Here is a 20,808-nt window from a genome sequence, read left to right as displayed (position 1 = left end):
GCATTTCCATTTCAAATTGTTTTTTTTTCCACCACAACATTAAAAATTTGATGTTGCCTATTGAATAAAGTTGGAACTAATAATTTACCAACTTTTTATTTCACTGCGTTACCTCTATCTTAAGCGAGAATTTTTTTCTTAAAACGTTTTGTAAAAAACTAACATATGGATCAATGCCTGACACGCCAACTAATTATAAAAATTGTTAACATTATGCCTAAACTAACTAATTAAGGTGCACATTTTCGTTCTTGGTGAAACGAAGGAGATTTGAGTTATCTTATATGGATCATCGTGATATAATTATAAGGCTTTCATCTGTTCTACTTTGTATAAATTCATTTTAACTCTTGTATCTAACCTCTCCAACTCATCATGATATTTTTAATTAAATTTACTCGAATGTCAGGCATGATGTAATATTGTCTATGAATGATCCCTACTATTTTTTCCCTAAAGATCTCATTCAACTAGGATCCTTATTTTATTGAGTCAATTGTAGAGACGTAATATGACATTGCCTCTCTATTTTCAAATTAAAGTCAATAGAAGCAATTCTTGTTGGGATGATAATTTTACTTCTATGCAAAATGTTGCCATCCTCATCATTGGTTGGTATTATATGTCAAAGGTTGATCAACAACCAAGAATCCACCATACTTGTGGTATTGATTTTACTTCACCAAACATAACCGAAGGTGAATTAAAAAGGCTAAAAATCTGGCTCACCCTCTTTAATGTAGTTTTCTTTAGGCCTATTTACATGAAATCCTTTTGATGTAAGACTTTAATCGCACTTCCACTATTAAGTAGAATTGATTTCACTTCATATGCTACTATCTTCACTATGACCACAAAAAGATCATTGACACTATCATTGAGAATTACACCTTCATCTTTTTTTTATCAAAACTCACTTGTTAGCTTTTGTTGGACAAGATCTCTTTGCTAAATGTCTTATTGACATTGTTAAAAATTGAACGTCGATAATAGAAATATAGAATGATTGCAAAGTAATAAGAAAGAAAAAATAAAACACACATATTTTACGTGGAAACCCTTTCAGGGAAAAACCACGGGCAGAGGAGAAGAAAATTCACTAATGTTGAAAATCAAATGATACAAGAGGAGTTTCGACTACATCTATTTAAAGGCCGAAAAAGCTTATTCTAATCAATGTCAAATAGAATAAATGTAGTTTTATACGGATTCCCTCAGCCTTAAGCCCTACACAAATCCCTAGTTTTACCACTGTATTATTTCTTTTACAAGGATTCGAGTCACAAGTCTATCAGACATTATACTTCTCAAATGAGACTTTCACTTAAAGTTAGAGGTTTCTTATTTTTAATTAATTTCAACAATCATATTTATTACTTTTCTGACATATTATTTTCCTTATGTCTTAACTTACCTATATTTTGGAAATGTTCTATCTTCATTTAATTTTTTTAGCGAGTTTGCACAACAAATTTTCTAAGTTGACTATGTCTAATGGTTGTTTCAATAGAATTGTCTAAGCAGGCACAATCTTATTTTTTATGGTTAGCATCCCTATGAAATTGGCATTCGTAAAATGATTGTCTTCTTTGATTGCTCATTTTTATTGGTGGTGAGGACTCAAGAATACATTGCCTCTCTATTTCACTTAAAATGCAAGCAATGAAATTTTAAAGGGGTACAATTGTCTAACTTGCTATAGTCAGCTCCCTTTTTTCTTATAGGTAAATGATCCTCAGGGAGAGCTTTGTCATTCTTGGGCTATTAAGGGGATTGCAAAAGATGTTGTCCATTTAAGTTTATTTCTATGTTAAGGCTTCTTCATTATTTATATCTATTAGGAGGTTTTCACTTCCTAAGATGGTAAATTATATATTATGCTAAGTTGAAATGATCATTGAAAACATCTGTTTTAGGCATATTCATTTTTTTTATTTCTGTGTATCTTTGAGCTTTCTTATACAAATAATAAAATCTCCTGGGCTTATCATTATTACGTGCTTATATCAAATGTTCATGATCAATATCAATAATAAATTTTTGGATAACGTAATCATTTATTAGGTTTTTGGTCCCTACTAGTGAGGCTCTTGTACATCCTATTATCGAGGAAATGACTTATGAATTAGTGAACTAGCTCTTCGAAATTGTGAATAAAACCTTCTGGAGAGGCTAGATACCAATTTTTTGTATGTCTTCTTAAAGTCATAGAAAAAACTCTACAATTAACTACATCAGTGGCACCTAAAATTTCTATATACTTGTTGTACTCATAAGATGGTTGTTCGTATCTTTGGTCTCATTATAATATTTTTTGATGGCTCAAAATTTTGAGGCATGTATTCAACAACTATCTTAAAGGCTAAAGGATTATTAGAGTAAGATATTATTTAACATCATCAGAGTTGATTTTTTGAAGGCTTGTAATTCTTTCTTAAGGCCTCATTTGATTTTCAAAGAGAGTATTTTGTTGTTGGGATGGTGCCATTTGAGGGTGGCTGTAACCTCCCAAACTCGGCCTAGATGTTATGGTCGACTCATGGAGATCACATTGGTCGTCACCTATGCGACACTATTATCTAATCATTTGTTGAAAACCTTAAATACCTCCTCTTTTAGGAAAAAAACCACGATTTTATCTTTATTATTTTTTGAAAACATTCATTAATGAAATATACTATTCTTAGCTCAAGCTATTAGCACCTGTGTTGTTTGGAAAACAACTATCTCAGCGTTTCTTATCGAGAATTTTGTTATATTTTATGTAGCGGAAAAATTTGATATTAACAAATTAATTTTTTAAGCCAAATATCATGCTTTATTCATTTTCAAATAATTCTATAATAACCAAATCTATATGTCAAGTATGCATGCATGAAAATTCCAAAGCAGAAAGAAAAAAAAAACCCAACCACAGTTCAAACAGCTTTACAGTCCAAAAACCTAATAAATCTTATTAAAACCTAAAAATAAAAAGAATGTTTGGAGTTCGTCATATGTTTGCATGCCATGTCTGACCCTACTCACGTTAATTACCTAAGATGGTTGAAACTATGGGAAGAGCTAACTAGCTCAGTTTGAGTAAAATCAATGAGATCATTCAATCATACATGCTAATATCATTCACCTCTATTACATTTGCACACAAACATGTCATGTAACACCCTATACTCAACCCGATTGTCTAGCCCAAGTAACAGACGCTTCACCAACGTCAAACCACCACACATTAAGTCACGTCTCATTAGCATGCAAACATTGTAACACTCATAACCTGTTTCTTTTGTCAGAATAAGGTTACATAGTGTTACCGTACAAAACAGAACATTCCATAGGATATAGCATTCAATTATCAAATTGATTTAAATAAATACATATGTAAATCAAAGGGTATAAATTATACATTTGCAGGCCTTAATTCGAGCCTACGAGGCCTTAAAAATAGTTTAAGAGCAATTAAGGACCATTTTGAAACAAATCAGAAAGTTTAGGAAAAACCAAAAATTTTTAAAATAGGGGTCACACGACCGTGTGTCTAGGCCATGTGACAGAGCCTAGACCGTGTGGCTCCAGACATGGCCGTGTGGCTATCCCACATGCCCGTGTGGCTACTCCACTTGCCCGTGTGCTCTTTCGTGTAACTCATTGACTTGGGTCACATGGTCGTGCCGCAAGCCGTGTGCCAACCTGTGTAAACCCTGCACCTAAAACGTTCAGGGAATAGCCCATCTGGGTTGCCCATGTGTGACACATGGCCGTGTGACAGTCAATGTCCCAGGCTATGTGTCCCGAAAAAATGACTAAAATCATGCTTGTTCTTCATTCAATATCATAGCAACCTAAACCAAATTATACCACCTCATTTCATTACCTTAAAACAAATCAAGGACAACCAAAACATGATGAATATAATCACCTAAACTTACCTAAATTGTCTTGCTAATTCACGTCACATGGTACCGATAATCTTTCTTTCTTAGAAACAAACATATAAACCATCATACACACATATTAACTTTGCTTACTTTGACCTCAAACACCATGCCTAATTTCATCCAAATACTTCCATTCATGATCAAACATTTATCACAACTTAGAATTTAACATTGCATACCATAAGAGGTTCTAAAATTTATCACATCAAGAGCATACCAACCAATACATAACTTTAACATTACAACAAATTAATTAGCCCTACTACATGCCATATAAGCTAGGATGTTTAGAAAAACTACCGAAAGAGTCCTCGAGATAGTGTGATTCTTCAAGTCTGATATGATCTCCCTATCACAATATGTAATCTACAAAAAAAAAGACAAAGCACGATTAAGCTTACTTGAAGCTTAGTACGTTCGTTAAGCCAAACAATAACCTTACCAAATTAAACACATAGCATAGCAAATTATACGATTAAAATAACCAAGATCCTATCTGTCACAGTTCATATCAAGTAAGAATTGAATAGTACATTAGTCTCATTTCTTATTCCAAAACATAGCTTGATAAGTTCCTAAGTCACTAGTATCCAGTACAAATCATTACACCAGCTCGAAGCCTGCTGGGCAACATGCCCGCTAATTACATCGGCATTAAGCCTACTAGGAAATAAGCCCCGATAGATACACCGGTACAAAGTCTGCTAAGCATTAAGCCCGATAGATACACCGACACAAAGCTTGCTAGGCGCAAGGCCCGTTATAGTACAGTACATTAGCATCTCACCTGCTAGGCTCAAGGCCCAATTCTATATGCTTAAACAATTTTCAATTTCACAATTGACCTTCGTTAGATCAAACATTCAAAGATCATGAAACACTTCATTTACTAAAATAGTAACAAGTATTAAAGAAGATACCTATGACTTATTTACATGAACGAACTTACTCAACTAGTTTGCAGTAACAACTTGAGTATAAGGACTAATCCGTAACCTTTTCCTTCCCACGATCGTCAACATGTTCTCGATCTAAAATGATAATATCATTCAATTAACCAAATCAACAGAAAAATTCAATTCTTTTATTTAATTTAGTCTTTTATCACATTTTACAAAATTGCCCTTAACTTTACCTTTTTATTCAATTTAGTCCCAAAGCCCTCAAACATGCAAATTGACCTTTTTCTTCCAAAACCAAACTCAGCTGAATGATCTATGGATTTCTAAAAATCCCTATTTGTAATTATTTCACATTAAGTGCAATCAATTTTATCATTTTAACAATTTAGTCCCTAAATGTTAAAATCATTAAAAATCACTTTACAAATTAGTCTACCCAAGCAACAAAGCTTCATATTTCAACATTAACTTCAAGAATAATTTAAGTCTTCAATGGAAACATTTATTACTTTTAAAATTTTCACAAATTAGTCCTCAGGTTAGTAAAATCAAGCTAATATAAGCTCAAAAACATAAAAGCTACTAAAAACGAGTAGGAAAATTACCTAAAAGCTTCAATCTTTGCTTAGCCGAATCCTAAGGTCCTTCAATGGTGTTTTCCTATTCTAATTACGGTGTAAGATGAAATTTAGGGAAGATGTTTTCATCTTTTTCTTTTAATTCTTCTTACATTTCCATTTATTTATAATTTTGCCATTAAAACCCTTTTAATTTAATAAAAATCCTTATAATTCACTAGGATAATCGTCTACCATTATTCAAACGGTATAATTACCATTTGAATCCCTCTCTTACCTTCCTTTTCCATTTAAATGCATTCCTCTAACAGAATCAAACTTTTGTAACCTTTACAATGTAACATTTTAATGCATCCCTTACCACCTAAACGTTAAAATTTCCTAATAAAAATTTAATACGAATTAAATGACCTCGTAAATATTAAATTATTAATATTTATGGACTGATACGTTGGAATTGTGGTCTTGAAACCATCATTTTTGACACCACTGAAAGACGGGTTGTTACAAACTTCATCATATTTAATCGTTTATAGGGGTTTAAAGTCTAAAATACCCTAGGCGATGTTAAAGTTTACTAAACGTACATTAAATGACCTTATAACGAGTTAGAAGCATGCTTAAAGACCACTTAACGAAAATTTCCAAAAAGTCACATAAGTATCAATACTCTCTCGCTGGTATCGATATTTCTCATAATGGGTATTGATATTGTTTAGAAAATTGGTACCTTTTTAGCATTCTGTTTCCCTGCAAAATTTAAAACCCAACATTTTATCGATAAAATTTCAAAAGTATCTATATTTCCACCCCAAGTATCGATACTCGAGAATTGGTATTGATACCAAAATGAGTTACTACTTCCTGCACATTCATTTCAACATGGAGGTATCAATGTTAATGCCCCGATTATCGATACCTTTGTATAAATTAGCAAAAATTACAGCAAAACAAGACATAATGCACATTCAAAGATTTATCCCTTCAACATGCATCAACTAACAAACCATCCAACATCAAAATGACCATAATTATAGTTTCAATCAATATCTCAATCACAATTACTATAACTGAAGCAAAACCAACAGAATAATGATAAAAATCCATCAAATCTTAAAAGTCTATAAAGAAATCAAAACATCAAGACATAATATGTGTAACACCCCTAACCCATATCCGTCGCCGGAACAAGGCTACGGGGCATTACTGGAAATTCACAGAGTAAATACAGACATTTCATATCATTTCACATTGATGTCAGAAATTAATCATATATTAATCATATTGTCCCTTATATGAACCCTTGAGGCCCAAAACATACATTAGAAACAAGTTAGGACTCAATCGGAAACTCAGAGAATTTTTCGCAAAATCTCAAAATATTTCCAAAGTGCAGGGGACGCACGCCTATGTGGTTAGACCGTGTGGCTCACACGGTCAATGGACACACCCATGTTTCAGGCCGTGTGAATATTCGAAATAGGGCATACGGCCATGTTCATACCCGTGTAACTCTCTAACTTAGGTCACACGGCCAAGACAAACGCCCGTGTACTAGGCCGTGTGAACATATTATTTTTCATTAATTAGGTGCAGAGGTCACACGGCCAAGTCAAACGCCCGTGTGCTAGGCTGTGTGAACACATTAATTTTCATTAATTAGGTGCAGAGGTCACACGGCCGAGTCACATGCCCGTGTGCCAGGCCGTGTGAAAATACCCGAACATTCTGTTTTTGAATTTTTAAGATGCAGGGGCCACACAGCAATGTCACACGCCCATGTGCTAGGCCGTGTGTCACACATGGCTGAGACACACGACCGTGTCTCTGCCAGTACGACCAAAATAAGGTCATTTCTAAGCCCTATTTCTCACCCAATCTTGTCTTCCACCTACATTAACACTTAAACACATTCGAAATCTAATACAAGACATTTTAACCAAGCCAAAACCAAGTCATATGCATGATATTTTCATCACCTGTATTCATATACTCAATCTTACCTAATTGATCAAATTCACATATATGCATATTTTACTAAATATGCTATCTTAATCCATTCATCCATATACATACCATCATTTAACCATTTCAAATTTCACACACATAAAATATGTTAAGGCTACATATATATATATATATATATCTCAAAATGTACCAAAATTAAGCCATTCAAATGACTATTATCAACCAAACACATCTATATGCCAACATTGGCCAAGATAACCTATACATGCCATTATGCAAAATTTGATTTAATATTTATACCAAAAAAAAGTGGTTGATAGTTTGATGTGGCTCCGACCAGCTTCCAACCTTAAAGAGCTTCTGTATAACTATAAAACGGAGGAAATAAAACAGAGTAAGCAAATAATGCTTAGTAAGTTTGTATAATAGAAATTTACTTACCATATATTTTCACTTAAGGTAAGTATACAAAAATACATCCAAAGCAATTTAGCAATTAGCCTAACACACATAATCTCATCAAACATGTTAGTCGTGTATTTCATGTGAATAACCGGAATAAATATGAGCTCATCAAATATCATGTTTCCATATGTTTTTAAGTATAGACGGGTAACAATTCATTCAGAGTTCATTTTAACTTATATCAGAATTTCACTCGTTGAATCATTTAAAATCTCGATGGATACTTGGGTAGTACATAAAAAGTGTAAAATTCTGTAAATCCGTCAATTCATATTCGAAAATGCTCTTACGAGCACATAAACAGAAAGCTCTCTCTCTCTCAAGCCATATAATGGGAAGCTCATGTGAACCACGTAACGGGTAGCTCCGAAGACCAATTAACGAGTAGCTCCGAAGAGCAATTAATCAGGAAGCACCGGATAGCCATATAATAGGAAGTTCAAGCAAGCAATATGAGGAAGCTCACAAAGAGCCTATACGAGACGCTCATAAGAGTTGCAGTGTGCCCACAACATATGTAAGATCATGACTGGTCGGGATGCTCCGAAGAGCTATTAACGGGAAGCTTGTAAGAACCATATAACAACAAGCTTGAGAGGGCTTATAATGGGACGCTCCTTTGAGCTACGATATTTCCTCAACATATTCAGGATCATAGCCAATCGGGAACCCTGTATCCAATCGAATTTCATTCGTTCAAACGAGACTTCATATTTGTCAAGTATTTCCGGATATGTAATCAAATTTCATATACATGACCATTACACAATTCACATACATATCATACAATTCAAGCATATAATTACAAAATTAAGTTACACGAACTTACCTCGATAATTGTTCGTGAATTGTAATCTACTAATCCGATATTTTTTTCTTTTCCACAATCTAGCTCTGTATTTGGTCTATCTAGATCTATACGAGTAAATTTAATACAATTAATATACAATTTAGTCCATTTCACATCTTAGGAAAAATTACCATTTTACCCCTATACTTTTAATTAATTATGATTTCATCCCTAGGCTCGAAAAATGAAATTCATGCAACTTAATCCTTATTCCAAGCCTAGAAAATTTTCATATATCACAATAGAAATCCATGTATTTCAAAAATTAGAATTTTTCCATGAATTTTACATCTTTTCAATTTAGTCCCAAAATAATGTTTTCAACAAAATTTATTTAACAAAAGTTGTTTATCTATCAACAACCTTTAATTTTCTACCATGAAACTTCATAATTCATGCATACTCATCCATGGAAAGACTCTGGTACTTTGATAAATTTACAAATTAATCCTCGAGATAGCTAAATTAAGCTATTACGATCTCAAAAATGTAAAAATCATTAAAAACGGGACAAGAAAACATACCTAATCAACCCAAATAAGTTTGCTTGGGTTCTCTTCTCTTAGCTAGGGTTTCCATAAAAAAAATTTGGGAAGATGATGAAAATGGTGATATTTTCATTATTTAATCAATTATCATTTTTTATTATTTCTACTTTCCACTTTCATCCTTTTCTTTAATTAAATTTCCATGGATGAATCATCATACTTAGTTGCTAACTCCTCTTAATGGTCTATTTGCCATATAAGGACATCTAATGTTGAATTCCATAGCTATTTGTTCCTTTTAGCTACTAGAATTCAACTTTTGCACTTTGTGCAATTTGGTCCTTTCCATTAAATTAAACATGAAATCAGGAAAATTTTCTTTATGAAATTTTTGTACGATATTTCTATCAACATGTAGACCATGAAATAATATTAAAATAAATTTTCTTTCAAACTCGGATATGTGGTCCTGAAACCACTGTTTTGATTTCACTAAAACTGTGTTGTTACAACTATCCCTCCCTTAAGAATTTTCGTCCTTGAAAATCTTACCAATGAAGAGGTTTGGATATTGTTTCCTCATTGTTTCTTCTGGTTCCCAGGTAGCTTCTTCTATTTCGTGTCGTTGCCATAGAACTTTTACTAACGGTACATTTTCATTTCTCAGTTCTTTTATTTCACGTGCCAAAATTTTGATCGGTTCCATGTTATAAGTTATATCAGGTTGAATTTCAACCTCTATCAGAGAGATAACATGTGAAGGAACTGACCAATACCGTCGTAACATAGACACATGAAAGACATTATGAATCGTTTCTAGTTTTGGTGGTAAAGCCAATCGGTATGCAACAGGTTTGATTCTTTCAGTGATCTCATATGGTCCGATAAATCGTGGACTCAATTTGTCTTTACGGCCAAACCGAAGAACTTTCTTCCAAGGAGAAACTTTCAGAAATACCTTGTCACCAACTTGAAATGATATTTCTTTTCTTTTAAGATCTGCATATGATTTCTAACGATTAGAAGCTGTTTTCAGACTATCTCGAATATCTTTCACATTTTCTTCGGTTTCCCTGATTAGATCAACTCCATGTATCTTTTTCTCACTGAGTTCAGTCCAATACAATGTAGTTCTAAATTTACCACTATACAGAGTTTCGTACGGTGCCGTCTTAATGCTTACTAATAACTATTATTATATGCGAATTCGATTAGGGCCAAATTTTTTTCCCAATTGCCTTCGAATTCCAAAACACAACACTAAAGCATATCTTCAAGAATCTATATCACACGTTCGGACTGACCATTGTCTGAGGATGGAATGTAGTACTAAAATGTAATTGCGTACCCAAGGCCTCTTGTAACTTGTTCCAGAATCGGGATGTAAACTGTGGATCTCTGTCTGAAATAATAGAGACTGGTACTCCATGTAGCCTAACAATCTCAAAAACATATAACTCCACTAATCTGTCTAGGGAGAAATCCATACGTACCGGAATAAAATGTGCAAACTTTGTCAAACGATCAACGATTACCCAAATGGCATCTTTTTTTTTCGGAGATAGGGGTAACCCTGACACAATATCCATAGTAACTCTTTCTCATTTCCACTCTAGTATCGTCACTGGCTATAGCAACCCCAAAGGTACTTGATGTTCAGCTTTAACTTGCTGACATATCAAATATCTAGATACAAATCCAGAGATATCATGTTTCATTTTCGGCCACCAGTACATCTTTTTCAAATTATTATACATTTTATTACTCCCCGGATGCACGGACATAATACCATTATGAGCTTCGTGCAAAATCTTCTGTATAAGCTCTGAATTCTTTGGAACACAAACTCTGCCCTAAAATAATAACCAATTATCAGGTCCAATTTGAAATTCTGAATCAGAAGTCAATTCATATTGTACTCGTTTAACCTGTAACTCATCATCATTTTTCTGAGCTTCACAAATCTGTTGTAGAGATGTCGGTTTAGCTTTTAACTCAGCCAAAATTGAACCATCATCAGACAATGACAATTGGGTAATCATTACTCGTAAAGCAAACAGAGATTTTCTGCTCAGAGCATCTTCAACTACTTTGGCTTTTCCCGAATGATAATCAATAACCAGATCATAGTCTTTTAACAATTTAGGCCATCTTCGTTGTCTTAGATTGAAATATTTTTGCGACATCGGGTACTTTAAACTTTTATGATCGAAGAATATATGACATTTTTCACCAAACAAGTAATGTCGCCATATTTTTAGCGCAAAGACAATAGCTGCCAATTCTAAATCATGTATCGGATAATTCTTTTCATGTGATTTAAGCTGTCTAGATGCATAAGCTATTACTTTACCCTCTTGTATCAGAACACAGCCTCAACCATTTAATGATGCATCACTATAAATTACAAATTCCTTACCCGATTCAGGCTGAATTAGAACTGGTTCTTTGGTCAATAGGGCTTTTAACCGATCAAAGCTTTGTTGGCATTTATCATTCCATTCAAACTTCACATCTTTCTGTAGTAGCCTTGTCATCGGCAAAGTTATCATCGAAAACCCTTGTACAAATCTACGATAATAACCAGTTAGTCCCAGAAAACTTCTGACTTTGGACACATTTTTTGGTGGTTTCCAGTTAACAATTGCTGAAATTTTATTCAAATCCACCCTGATGCCTTTAGCAGATACTATATATCCTAGAAAACAAACTTCCCGAAACCAAAATTCACATTTGTTAAATTTGGCATACAGTTGTTTATCATGCAGAGTTTGCAGAACAATTCTCAAATGGTCAGCATATTCATTTTTATCTTGAGAATATACCAAGATGTCATCAATAAATACCACAACAAATCTATCCAGATACGGTCTAAAGATTCTATTCATTAAATCCATAAATACCACCGAGGCATTAATCAAGCCAAATGGCATCACAAGAAATTCATAATGTCAGTACCTGGTTCAGAAAGTTGTTTTCGGCACATTTGATTCTTTCACTCGAAGCTGATAATAACCAGAACCGAGATTTATCTTTGAAAACACTGTGACACCTTTTAACTGATCAAATAAGTCATCAATATGAGACAGTGGATACTTGTTCTTAATTGTGACTATGTTGAGTTGTTTGTAATCAATACATAACTTCAGGGACCAATCTTTCTTCTTTACAAATAAAATCGGTGCACCCCAAGGTGATGAACTAGGTCGAGTAAAACCCTTGTTAGTCAATTCTGTAAGGGCCATTCTATGCAGTGCTATCGATATCGGTGTTGTCCCCGAAACAAGATCTATAGAAAATTCTACTTCTCTATCCGATGTTAATCTAGGTAACTCTTCTGGAAACACATCAGGATACTCACAGACTACTAGTACTTCTTTAATCTTCGACTCAAATACTTTAGTGTCCAACATAAAAGTAAGATAAGCATCATACACCTTTCTAACGTATTTCAATGCTGACATGGCTGATATCACATTAGACAATCCATCTAATTTATCAGATTCAATACAGAGCATTTCACCATCCTAAAATTTCAACACAATATGCTTCTGTTTACAATTAACCACGGCATCATGCTTAGTCAACCAATCCATTACCAAAATCACATTAAATTCATCAAATGGCAATAAAATCAAGTCAGCTGAAAAACAGTAACCACGTATCATTAAAGGGCAATTCTTAGAAATTTTATCCACCATCATATACTGGCCTAGGGGGTTAGAGACTTTAACCACGAATTCAATGGACTCAACAAGTAAATTTTTATTAAACACTAAATTTGTGCAAATATATAAGTATGTTAAACTAGGATCAATTAAAGCAGTAATATCAGTATCAAGAAGATAAAAAGTACCAGTAATCACATTGGGTGTAGAGGCATCCTCACGTGCCCGAATAGCATATATCCTGGTTGGTGCTCATGCTTCAGGTTTAATAGTTGAGTCTTTGACCGTATCTCGGCTACCACTCACATTACTAGGGTTACGAGGTGGTCTACCTCTCGAGGCGGGGTTGCTTGGCCTTGAAGTCTGTACAATATCTTTTTCAGGCTTTTCCGGGCAGTCTCTGAGATAGTGGTGAAAAGAACCACATCTAAAACATGCTTCGCTTTTCATGCGGCACTATCCAAAATAAAATTTATTACAGTGTTTGCATCGGGGTTTAGAATTTTTAACACTACATACACTTGCTATAGATGTAGCCTGAGATCTCGGATTGGGGCGTTTAATACCTCTGTCTCTCCCAAAGTACCCTACAGAAATGGTAGAACGGTCATGATATTTTTTTGATTTCTTTGAGGTCGACTAATATGACTTTCTGGTAAATCCTTTACTTGAAGTTCTGGTTTCCCTCTCAGCTTGTCTCTTTTCTTTACTCAGTTCTTCAGCTTTATGAGCTCGATCGACCAGTACAACAAATTCTTTTAATTCAGACCTTCTTCAAACTGCATACACACTGCGATTTCAGTCGGGATACACTCTCTAGCATATTTACTCAGTCTGACAAATTCTCGTTCATACTCAGATACAGTCATACAGCCCTGTTTAAGTTCCAAGAATTCTTTCCATTTCTGATCAAGAAACCTCTGGCTGATATATTTCTTTCTGAATTCAATCTGGAAAAATTCTCATGTAATCTGTTCTTTTGGCACAAAAGAAATTAAGGTGTTCCACCACTGGTAAGTTGAGTCTTTTAACATAGACATAGCATATTTCAGGTGTTGGCACCATTTTTTTGATAAAAACGGGGTCGACTTGGATTTGAAAATGAAACGAAAAAACGGGAGTCGCCACAATCCTTTTTTGATAAGGTGTGATCGGATCACCTTGAAAAGTGGTTGTTTTTAATAAACGATTTGATTTTATTAAAACAACGATTTTAGTCCATGAAATTTAGAAAAATGGGTTCGGGAGTCGGTTACGTACGATGAAGGATTAGCACCCTCATAACGCCCAAAATTTGTATCGAATTGATTGTTTAATATCTTAGTGTCGAGAATTTGAAACGATTTTAAAATACGATCCTTTGAAAAGAAAATTTGAATGAAATAAATTGGATGATGAGACTCACTTATTTCAAAGAAATAAATTGTCGCACTCAGTAAGTTAGAGTGCAACATTTTAAATCCTCAAAATTAAGTCTATATTTTGATTTTCAAAACCTATGCATTTTAAGAAGGGTATTTGGTTATTTGGGTCAAATGAAAAATCAAAACCTAGTAAGTTAGGGTTCAATTTCCCAAAATTCCTAAATACCGCATATTGCTTTTATTTTTAGAAGAATCCTCGTCTCGAGAAAATAACATGTCATATCCAATGCATTAGGACACAACGTATCGAATTCTCGAGAATGAGCTTTTATTTATGTGTTTTGATTAAAGCATATCCTCGATTATTTAGATTCAACGAGGAAAATTGGAACCCAATACGTTAGGGCTCAATCTTTTCGAAGATCCCAAATGCCGAGTATTGCGTCATTTTTGAAAACTTTTTTAATAAAAATGCTCTTGGTATTTGAATGATATTGAACGTAATCTTTTGAACAAATAAAACAATGAAATAATAACGTACAACGCGAAATGGTGATTCGTAAATTAGAATGTACATTAATGAATAATGAATAATCAATAAATAAATTTAAACAAGCATAGCAATAATTATCTCAACCATATATCATACAAATACCAACATTGGCAAGTAATAGAAGACTAATTGAAACCAAGTAAATTTACAAAACACTAATGAAATATACAAATTTAAACATAATTTAAGAAATAAGTATAATATATGAATTAAAATTTTAAAATAAATTTAAATAAATTAACAATATTGAAATAAATTGAAATAAATTAAAAATGTTAAAATATTTGAAAGAGATAAAATATCTATATAATAATATGAAATTAACAATAGATTATGTATGTATGGATAATGAAACTAATTTAATATGAAATATATACGCATATAATATTATTATATAATAGCATTATAAAAATATTTACAAATCTAAAAATATGTAATGAGTGAATTTAGAGGAAATATATTATAGAATAAAATATTTAAAAATGTATATAAAAGCATTGAATTTACATGAAAATATATATAAAAATATGGAAATTTAGATAATGATATATAATAAATTTTGAACAATAGAACATGGTAAATTTATAATATAATAATGATAGATTCAAAATAGTAAAATATTATAATATTAAAATAGTATTGATAATAAAATTAAAAATATATTAAACTTAAACAAAAAAGAGTTAAATTTTAAAATAAATATATCAAAAATAAAATGTAAACAACATAAAAATCAAGTACATTAAATTAAATAAGTATGGGCAAAATTGTATTAAATTTGAAATAAAAGGGAAAAAAATGAAAATAAAGCAAAATTGAGGACCAAAAAAGGCACGCGTGAATAACATGGGGGCTAAAGAGGAAAATATCCTCAGCTCCAAAACGCCGCGTTTCAGCATGGACCAAATTGAAACAAGCAATGAAATATATGGAAAAATTTAAGAAACCTAAAAGGATCAATTTAAACATGTTACAAAATCTGGGGACCAATTGTGAAAATAAACCATTGAAACAAAATGTGCGGATCCTTCCCTCGGGTCGGGTCACCACACGGATCAGATGCTAATATGGCACCGTTTTCGAGCCACTGAATCTAGCCCCAAACGGTGCCATTTGGAACACTTATAAATGCCTCTTAAAACCCTAAAAACCTAAAAGTCAGAAGACCCTTCCCTCTACTCTCAGCCGCCTCGCTAACCCGGTAACTCTCCACTATCAACTCCGATTTGGAACGGAGCTAGCAGAGGTTCCGACGTCGTGCCGAGGTAAGCCCTTTTCTTCCCTTTCCTCTCTACTTTCTTATTAGTAATATTAGATTTTAAAAAATGAATCGAAAAGGAAAAAAATAATCAAAAGAGAACAACCGATTACCTCTTTTCAATATTTTTGGCTTTTGTATTTAATCTCTGTGTATTGATATTGTGTAAAAAAGGGAGCCTTTTACATTGTTTGCCTTAGCTCTTTATAGCCAAAATTACAAAATAAAATAAAATAAAATAAATGATCTGTCATTGCCATGTTTTCATTTTCTGTTTTCTTTTTCTTTTTCGTTGCTGGTTGTTGCTCTGTCGGTGTTGTTTGTTTCTGTTGCAGGTGTGGCGTACGGAGGGTGGACGTGGCACGTACGGAGGTGCGCGTGGCTGGGGAGAATGGCGCTGGAGCTAGGGCTGAATGCCTAGGGTTTCTGCTTCTGAATTTGTTTTGGGCATGGATCGAATTCGGGCTGATGCTTAGGATCGGGTTTAGTTTTAGTTTTTTTTAAATTGTAATTGGGCTGTGTAAATGGACATTTGGGCTAAACTTAAATATTTTGTTTTTCTTTTCTTTTTTATTTGGTTTAACAAAATGGGCCGGGCAAATTGGCCTATTACATTAGGCATTCAGCGGATGTACAAGATAATTCATCCAGAACTCTGATAGTATTTTCTAGCCAAAATTTAGCCTTTTCTGGATCATCATCAGCTGTAGATCTAAACTCTTCAGCACCATATTTACGGATTTTATCAACAGTAGCTTACCGATCCTAATAAATTCTGTACCTTGTGGTATATCAGGAATCGATTGAGGAACAGGAGGGGGTGGAGGAGGTTGTACAGTTGGATTTGTTCTTACAAATTCTATAAATCATTCATTCATCATTTGGAAGAAGGCTTCTTTAGCCTCTCTTCCTCAGTCCTCAGATACGGGCCTTCTACTACTAGAGGTTGCTCTTTGAACTGAAGCTTGAGCATTGCTCTTAGCTTCTTCAGATTCATCTCGGTTGGATGATATTAATATATGAAAAACATGTTTAAAATGGTCAGAAGATATCACACTATCACAGGTTATATAATGGCATGTATAACTAGACTCATATACGCTACGTTATTCTGAGAATTGGCTAAATCGTAGCTCTGATACCAATAAATGTAACACCCCTAACCTATATCCGTCGCCAGAACAGGGTTACGAGGCATTACTGAAAATTTACAGATCAAATAAAGACATTTTATATCACTTCACATTCATCTCAGAAATTAATCATATATTACGCATATTGTCCCTTATATGAATCCTCGAGGCCCAAAACATACATTAGATACAAGTCGAAACTCAATCAGAAACTTAGAGAATTTTTCACAAAATCTCAAAAATTTTCCAAACTGCAGGGGACACACGCCCGTGTGGTCAGGCCGTGTGGCTTACACGGTCAAGGGACACACTCATGTCTCAAGCCGTGTGAATATTCAAAATAGGGCACACGGCCGTGTCCATACCCATGTAACTCTCTGACTTAGGTTACAAGGCCAAGTCACACGCCTGTGTCCTAGGCCGTGTGAATATATTAATTTTCATTAATTAGGTGCAGGGGTCACACGCTCGTGTACCAGGCCGTGTGAAAATACCCGAGCATTCTATTTTGAGTTTTTAAAATGCAGGGGACACACCGCCATGTCACACGCCCATGTTCTGGGTCGTGTGTCACACACAGCTGAGACACAAGCCCATGTCTCTACCCGTGTGGACAAAATAAGGTCATTTCTAAGCCCTATTTCTCACCCAATCTTGTATTCCACCTACATTAACACTTAAACACATTCCCAATCAAATACAAGACATATTAACCAAGCCAAAACCAAGTCATATGCATGATATTTTCATCACTTGTATTCATATACTCAATCTTACCTAATTGATCAAATTCACATATATACATATTTTACTAAATATGTTAAGGCTATATATATACATCTCAAAATGTACCAAACTTAAGCCATTCAAATGACTATTATCAACCAAACACATCTATATGCCAACATTGCTCAAGATAACCTATACATGCCATTATGCAAAAGTTGATTTAATATTTATACCGAAAAAAAGTGGTTGATAATGTGATGTGGCTCCGACCAGCTTCCAACCTTAACGAGCTTCCGTATAACTATAAAACAAAGGAAATAAAACAAAGTAAGCATATAATGCTTAGTAAGTTCGTATAACAGAAAATTTACTTAACATATATTTTCACTTAAGGTAAGTATACAAAAATACATCCAAAGCAATTTAGCAATTAGCGTAACATACATAATCTCATCAAACATGTTAGTTATGTATTTCATGTGAATAACCAGAATAAAGATGAGCTCATCAAATATCATTTTTCCATATGTTTGGTAACAATTCATTTAGTGTTCATTTTAACTTATATTAGAATTTCACTCGTTAAATCATTTGAAATATCGAAGGATACATGGGTTGTACACACAAAGTGTACAATTCTGTAAATCCGTCAATTCATATTCAAAAATGCTTTTACGAACATATAAACAGACTCTCTCTCTCAAGCTATATAATGGGAAGCTCATGTGAGCCATTTAACGGGAAGCCTACCCGGGCAATATAATGGGAAGCTCACAAAGAGCCTATAATGGGTAGCTCCGAAAAGCAATTAACGGGTAGCTCTGAAGAGAAATTAATCAGGAAGCACCGGATAGCCATATAACAGGAAGTTCAAGCGAGCAATATCGAGAAGTTCACAAAGAGCCTATACAAGAAGCTCATAAGAGCAGCGGTGTGCCCACAACACATGTAAGATCACGATTGATCGGGATGCTCCAAAGAGCTATTATCGGGAAGCTCACAAGAACCATATAACGGAAAGCTTGAGAGGGCTTATAATGGGACGCTCTTTTGAGCTATGGTATGTCTGCAACATATTCAGGATCATAACCAATTGAAAATCCTGTATCCAATCGAATTTCATTTGTTCAAACGAGACTTAATATTTTTCAAATATTTCCAGATATGTAATCAAATTTTATATACATGGCCATTACACAATTCACATACATATCATACAATTCAAGCATATAATTTCACAATTAAGTTCCACAAACTTACCTCGACAATTGTTCGTGAATTGTAATATACTAATCCAATATTTTTTTTCTTTTCCACAACCTAGCTTTGTATTTGGTCTATCTAGATCCATACGAGTAAATTTAACTCAATTTAATACAATTCACATTCAATTCAGTCCATTTCACATCTTAGGAAAAATTATCATTTTTCCCCTATACTTTTAATTAATTATGATTTCATCCCTAGGCTTGGAAAATGAAATTCATGCAACTTAATCATTATTCCAGGCCTAGCCGATTTTCATATATCACAATATCAGTCCATGTATTTCAAAAAAATCAAAATTTTTCCATGAATTTTACATCTTTTCAATTTAGCCCCTAAATAATGTTTTCATCAAAATTCCTTTAACAAAAGTTGTTTATCTATCAACAACCTTTCATTTTCTACCATGAAACTTCATAATTCATGCATACTCATCCATTGAAAGACTCTCGTCCTTTGATAACTTTACAAATTAATCCCCGAGATAGCTAAATTAAGCTATTACAATCTCGAAAATGTAAAAATCATTAAAAACGGGACAAGAAAACATACCTAATCAAGCCAAATAAGTTTGCTTCGGTTCTCTTCTCTTAGCTAGGGTTTCCATAAAAAAAATTGGAAAAGATGATGAAAAAAATGATATTTTCATTATTTAATCAATTATTATTTTTTATTATTTCTACTTTCCACTTTCATCCTTTTATTTAATTAAATTTCCATGGATGAATCATCGTACTTAGCTACTAACTCCTTTTAATAGTCTATTTGCCATATAAGGACCTCTAATGTTGAATTCCATAGCTATTTTTTCCTTTTCACTACTAGAATTCAACTTTTGCACTTTGTGCAATTTGGTCCTTTCCATTAAATTAAACATGAAATCAGGAAAAAAAATTTTATGAAATTTTGGTACAATATTTCTATCAACATGTTGAGCATGAAATAATATTAAAATAAATTTTCGTTCGAACTCAGATTTGTGGTCCCTAAACCACTATTCTGATTTCACTGAAAACGGGCTGTTACAATATGCATATATAGTCAATGTTCTAGCCACATTGCCTTTATTTCCCCAATATAAAAGAATAATGACGACACCTACTCAATTTACTAAGCCTAACTTGGATCGCTTCCTTGAAATATTCACACCATAACACTAACTATCTGTAATGTATAAAAAGATTGGGTGAGCTTAAACAAGCTCAGTGAGTGATTGAAAAGGTCACCAAATAAACATGATAACACGCGTTAAATGAAAACATCTAAAACACAATTACAAACACGTTTGACTAGTGTAACATATTAAAATATTAATGCATTAATTGCCAACATTTCCAGCTCTGTATTTACATAATAAATAGGCATATATCACATTTCATAATATTACATTCAACGAGAAATTGCCACTACTAGTTCAATCTGGTTTGAAAAAGGTTGTTACTGGGAAAAAGCCTGAGAATCTAAATAAAACAGAATGGGAAGAGCTTGATGAAAATGCTTTGTCTGAAATCCAGTTGTGCCTCGCGAATACGGTATTATAGGAGTTATTGATGGAGAAGACCTCATCTGCCTTGTGGAAAAGGTTAGAAACTCTTTATGCAACTAAGTCTCTGGCTAACCGTTTAGTGTTGAAACAACGTCTATTTACGTT

General features: G+C 33.5%; 1 pseudogene; it reads left to right on the top strand.

The window, feature by feature from the left end:
* The window catches only part of LOC128034740 (ribulose bisphosphate carboxylase large chain-like), a 36,518-nt pseudogene that overhangs the window by 12,360 nt on the left and 3,350 nt on the right, over positions 1 to 20,808 (top strand).

The sequence above is a fragment of the Gossypium raimondii genome, chromosome 11, assembly GCF_025698545.1.
Source record: "Gossypium raimondii isolate GPD5lz chromosome 11, ASM2569854v1, whole genome shotgun sequence".
NCBI classification, from domain to species: domain Eukaryota; kingdom Viridiplantae; phylum Streptophyta; class Magnoliopsida; order Malvales; family Malvaceae; genus Gossypium; species Gossypium raimondii.
Note: the sequence above shows the minus strand (reverse complement) of the source record. Positions and strands in the feature narration are given on the sequence as shown.